The 6,513-nt window shown below is 40.9% G+C and overlaps 1 pseudogene; it reads left to right on the forward strand.

The window, feature by feature from the left end:
• The first annotated feature begins 248 nt into the window (after positions 1–248).
• LOC131817676 (zinc finger protein 93-like) lies at positions 249–6,170 on the forward strand (annotated as a pseudogene).
• Positions 6,171–6,513: the final 343 nt, after the last annotated feature.

The raw sequence follows: 6,513 nt of genomic DNA on the forward strand, positions 1-6,513 counted from the left end.
CCCTTCAAATTGTTGAAGGAACTAAAACAGGCAGTACAAAACTATGGAGCTAATTCTCCATTTACAACAGGAATTATTCAAGGCATCGCAGAAGGCAATCGACTTATTCGACGGATTGGTCATTGCTAGCAAGAACAGTTCTATCTCCAAGTGAGTTCTTGCAGTTCAAAACATGGTGGCAAGATCAAGCAGAAATAGCAGCTGCCCATAATAGAGCTCATAACATTCCTATTTCCATGGAACAGATTATGGGTCTTGGACCATGGGCCCAGGTTCAAGACCAGATGTTAATGAATGATCAAGCTGTTGAGCAGCTCCGGCGTTGCTGTTTGAGAGCATGGGAGAGAATAGAATCTCCGGGAGATAAGTGTTCTTCTTTTCAAAAAGTGGTACAGGGTCCAAGAGAGCCCTATACTGATTTTATTGCAAGATTACAAGAGGCTGTCAGAAGACAGATAAATAATATTGAGGCTGTGGATACCATCATGCAACTGTTGGCTTATGAGGATGCTAATTCTGATTGTAAGAAGTTGCTAGTGAAAGACTCCTCCCCTAGAAGATAGATAGGATAACTAACCACTTGTTTGCTTTTCTGTAACCCGCTGGCTTTTAGGTATAGACCAGGTTATTAATTAGGTTATTAATTGCTTATTAATGGCTCTTTTGCCCTTCTGTAACCGCTTGGCTTATAGAAATAATAGAGACGCCATGATGGCATTCCTACCTTCCCCCTTCTTGTTCCCCTTTCCCGCCTCTCTCCTCCCGCGCGGGGGCCCTCAGAACCAATCAGCTTGTTCCCCCTTCCCGCCTCTCTCTTCCCGTCCTTAGAGCCAATCAGCAAACTCCACGTATGCCTTTTTCAAAAGTTCTAACTGTCAACCAATCAGTTGCGCCCCACCCAAAACTTGTTTGTACCTGTCTATAAAAACCCGGCGCCACCACAGCCGGGTGTGCTCAGCTAGCAGGAGCTGCTGACCACCCGCAGGCGCGCGCTGACCACCCGCAGGCGCCTGCGTAACAATAAAGAACCTCTTGCTGATTGCATCCAGTGGCAGTGTTGGATTCTTGGGTAAGGGGATCCGCGGGTCTTTCAGCTAGCACCCTTTAAAGGCAAGGGAACATTGATAGATTATATTAAGCTATGTCAAGGGGTAGGAACAGAGACCTATAGAGCTGATTTGTTAGCTCAAGCCATGGCTGCTCTGACCACAGGAAAATTTAAAGGACAGTGTTTCAACTGTGGGCAAACAGGGCACAAATATTAATCTTACTTTTGGATATCAAAATAGGCCAATATGTATCGGCAATCATTCCAGTTGCCTTATCCCTGCTAATCAGAGATGGTTGGTGGACCTTCCTACTAATAATTATTTGACTAAAGCTCAGTTACATTTACTCTCCGTTAAAGGATTCCAAACCTACAAATATCGGGGTCCTAGCTATAACGCAGCAGCCCCTATTCCCAAATGCAAACCAACACAGATGTGGTCAGATGAGGGAATTCGCCCTTTATGGAAGGATTGTAGAGCAGCTCACCCCAGTATTGTTATTAATGATTCCTACTGAATTGTATGGGACTGGTCCCCTAAGGGGATGGCAGTCACCAATTGCACTTGGGAACCCTGATCCCCTCATCGAAAGATAAAATGGCAAGTTTTTGATGATCCCATTTTACCGCAAACCTTAGCTTCAGGAGATGCACCTCTGGTGTGGCTTGGGCAAGGACTTTCTATGCCATCTCCTTTTGTTGATTATCATAAAAGACAAAAGAATTTATGGAAGGTTACTACTGCTTTAAGTCATGTAAGAGTTTGGAATGGCTCTTACATTCATCAGTCTAATAATTATGCATTTTCTTTTTTCCTCATGGATGAAGAATGGGTAAGAACATGTGTTAGAGATCCCTATGTTTTTGTTATTGGCAAAATGACTTTTATTCATAGTAATAGAGAAATAGACTGTCTAAACTGTAAGATGTTCACCTGTGTAGATAAGAATGTTTATAAAGACAATTCTATCATTCTTTTAGCTAGAAGAAGAATAGGCATTTGGCTGCCAGTGAAACACCACCGTGTTTGGGAAAGTTCTCCAGACGTACATATACTTTTAACAGTATTGAAGAACTGGGTTCATAGAACAAAAAGATTTATTGGGTTACTTATAACAGCTATTCTAGGAATTATAGCCATTACTGCTACAGCTGCCACTGCAGAAGTGGCACGAGAATGCTAGCAAGGCCTGGAATCAACAAACGTTCATAGATCAAAAATTAGATGGACGTGTCTCTGATTTAGAAACAGCCATGATATATATAGGAGATGATCTTCAGAATATAAAGCTTAGACTTCATATTTTATGTGATTTGAATGTTTCTTCTTTCCCATGCCTATAATGAATCAGAAGTATCTTGGAGCAAAATTCGCCAACATATTACTATCCATTATGGTGATAATCTAACCTTAGATATTATACAACTTCAAGATATGATCCTAAGTATTACTCACTCATCATTGCAATCTGTACCAGGAGTGAGTTTTACTCAAAGAATTAATGATATTCTGTCTGATTTAAACCCTTCTACTTGGATCACACAAACTGGTCTCGGTGTTATAAGTGGATTGATTATTCTTGTTATTGCTGTAATCTTTTTATGCTTAGTCCTCAGAAGCATGCGCAAATCCCTCCAACGACTGAAAAATCAAGAAGCTGCAAAATCAACTTTTCTACTTCTTCACAAACAAAAGGGGGGAGATGCTGCTGCCCCTCGGAACAATTTGTTACTTAAACTGTAACCCTTGGAGGATTTTACTAGTTGCCAAGCACATTTAGATATGGCCTTAAGAAAAACATATACTGACAACAGGTCTTTGGGGAGAAGGACGATATATGACCGTGAAGCTGGGCAGCTGGGGATGCCCGGCTTGCTCAGGGTAGAATGCCGCCCCTTCACAGAAGCGGGGCAGCCGGAATGCTTGGCATGCCCAGGGCAGAAAGCCGCCTGCTTCAGGGAAGCCGAGCACCTGGGAACGCCCGGTCAGCTCAGGGTGGAACGAAAACCGCCTGCTTCCCTTTTTCGTGATCGCTCCTTTCTCTTCCCAGAAGTGCTCGTTGTTAGTTAGAGGAGTCCTTTGAATGTGCTTGGTTAACTATAAACATTACCATCCGCCTTGCTGACCTGCAAGAAGTGACTAATGTGTGACCTTCATCAATCCTTCTGTTGGCTATTGTTTTCTATCCAATAAAAGTGAGACTGTGGAGTTGCTCGTCGTGGCAGCAGTCCTTTTCGACTGTTGTCCCCTGCTCCCAGTCTTTTGCAGCTGACTTGTTTGTGCCTAATTCTTCTCTTGTCGCCGACTGGAAGCAGCACTTGATGATCTTGTAAAAAGGGAAAATGTGCTGTTGATTCAGATTGCTATTTATTGTGGACTTTGAGTGACTATTTGTCACAGGTGGAGTTTTGCAAACTTCGTCATTTGTAGTGTCTTTGTCTAGTTTGCCTGAGCTGGTAATGCTGGTTTCACAGAGAGATTGTTCTGCTAGTTTCCCTGATCGTCACTCCTTGGAAATGTTTGAGATTTGCAGTCCTTTCTTTTTCAGTGTCTGTCTTTATATAAACCGAATTCATCCGGCACACAATTTTTGTTTATTGGGAGTTTTTTCTTTTATTCATCCTTCATTCTGCTTTGTGCTTATAGATCAGTTATTTATTAATTTTTTTGAATGATGGAGTCTAAATTGGTTATACTTTCTTTTTGAAATTCATACTCATCTTTTAGTATGAATTGGTGGGCACTGATTACCCACTGTTTCCTTTATAAGTACTTTTATTCTTATGGTCATTTATAGTGTATTTACCTTTACTTCTTCACCTCTCATTTTAGTCAGTCTTTTCTCTTTTATTCTTAATTTAGTTCATGGGTTGTCAATGATGTTGATCTTTTCTGACAAACGAATCTTCCCATGGTTGATATATTTCTATTTTTTGGTACTCTGGTTTAATTCAGTTTTCTGTTTCAGTTTCCATCATTCTGCTAATTTTGCACTCATGCGACCCTTTTCCTGATGGTTAGAGATAAAGGAAATTGATTTTTGAGACAGCAAATATGTGTGACCATACCGCAGAATTATATATTAGGATATATGGTCAGTATGTTGTGTGCCATGTTACATTTCCATGGAGAAATGAAGTCCTGATGAGTCCTTCTCAGCCATCTTTCTGACATTGTCTGATTGACCTGATGCTTCTATATTAGCATTCAAGGGTATATTCTTCTGAATGTAGTAAGTGCAATGATTTTATTTTATTTGAAATCTTTCAGCTATATCCTCATCTGACATGCAGAGTTTCCCCCAAAAGTGCAGCATAGAAGGTTCTTTCCAGAACGGACCAATGCACAGACACAAACATAGCGCTGTTGAGATTTTACACTTATGCACAGACTGGGGCAATGATGGGGACAGTGAAGGGCATCAACAAAATCCTGGATGATACACCCAAACCAAAGCAATTGCACTTAAAGAGAATCTCACTGCCCCAAATGGTGAAGGATATAAACTGCTGTGGAAAACCTCGCTTTTTAAGTGAACTGTTTCGGCAGAGCAATGTGTTTCTGTCAGCACAAGCTCCAACCAGATAGTCAAACAAGCTATTTGTGGACAGACCATTTGGAACATCTGAAAAGTAACCTAGTCCATGATGAGAATAATGATTTGAGCCATTCGAAAGATAGGATTGGCCTGACCTTTCAGCCAGATGTTTCTGATCATCAGAAATTTAGAAATAACAAAGTGTTCAGTGGGATCCTTTTGAGAGGGGCTTCACTGAGGAGTCAACCCTCCAGAATGAGCAGAGGCTTTTCACTGGAGACAGACTTGCTCAGTGCCCTGAATCTGAGAAAGCATTGAACCAGAGTTCCAGTGTTCAAAGATGTGTCAGGGCTAGGTTTGCAGAGAACCATTATGAATGTGATAAATGTGGGAAAGGCTTTCATCCAAGTTCTAACCTCAGTATACATAATGGTCAGCATTTGGGAGACAGTCTTCATAAATATAATGAATGTTGGAAAGCTCGTAAGCAGTCCTCCAGTGTTGGTGATCATCAGAGAATTCATGAGGGAAAAAACCCATTCAGATGTAGTAAAGCAGGGACCATGATTAGTCAGTCATCAAGCCTAAATATCAATAAGATAATTCCTAAAGGAAATGACACTTACATTTTTAAAGAATGTGGTAAATCCTTGGGCTGCCACTCAATACTATCTCAACATTAGCAAATGCATACTGGAGAAAAAATGAAATATGAAGAAGGTGGTTAAACCTTTAAGGACTGTTCATTAATAAATGGACATAAGCAAATCTGTACTGGAGGGAAATTTTACCAATGTCAAGAATTTGGAAAGTCACTTAACCACAGCTCAAAGCTTACACAACATCGTAGAGTTCATACTGGAGAGAAACCTTACCAATGTGAAGAATAAGGGAAGGCCTTTAAACAGAGCTCAGAGCTGACCCAACATCAGATAATTCATACTGGAGAGAAACCTTACAAATGTCAAGAATGTGGCAAGGCCTTTAACATTAGCTCAAGGCCTACTTATCATCACAGAATTCATACTGGAGAGAAACCTTACTAATGTCAAGAATGTGTCAAGGCCTTTAGGTGGCCCTCAAACCTTACTTGACATCCCATAATTCATACAGGAGGGAACACTTTACAATATCAAGTATGTGGTAAGACCTTTAACCGGTCTTCAGACCTCACTCAACATCACCAAACTCATAGTGGAGAGAAACATTACCAGTGTCAAGAATGTGGTATGGCCTTTATCCAGGCTTCAGCCCTTACTCATTATCATAGAATTCACAATAGAGAGAAAGCTTACCAATGTCAAGAATGTGGCAAGTCCTTTAAACAGAGCTCAGTGCTTACCCAACATCATGTAATTCATACTGGAGAAAAACCTTACAAATGTCAAGAATGGGTGAAGGCCTTTACGTCACCCTCAGAGCTTATTAAACATCAAATACTTCATATTGGAGAGAAACCTTACCAATGTAAAGACTGTGGAAAGGCCTTTACATGGCTCTCATCACTTACTAAACATCACCAAATTCACACTGGAGAGAAACCTTACAAATGTCAAGAATGTGGCAAGGCCTTTGTCCAGTAGGCACACACCTTACTAAACATAGAATTCATACTGGAAAGAAATCTGACAAGTGAATTTAATGTAGCAGAGCTTCTTTTTTTTAAAGATTTTATTCATTCATTTGACAGAAATCACAAGTAGGCAGAAATCACAAGACAGAGAGGCAGGCAGAGAGAGAAGGGGAAGAAGGCTCCCCACTGAGCAGAGAGCAGGATGCCTGCTCTCTGGGATCATGACCTTAGCCAAAGGCAGAGGCTTTAACCCACTGAGCACTCAGGTGCCCTTGTGGCAAAGCTTTTAACACACAAACAACCCTCACTGGACATGAGAAAATTAATACTGGAGAAAAACCTGCAAATGTAAT

Source organism: Mustela lutreola, chromosome 16 (assembly GCF_030435805.1).
Source record: "Mustela lutreola isolate mMusLut2 chromosome 16, mMusLut2.pri, whole genome shotgun sequence".
Lineage (NCBI taxonomy): Eukaryota > Metazoa > Chordata > Mammalia > Carnivora > Mustelidae > Mustela > Mustela lutreola.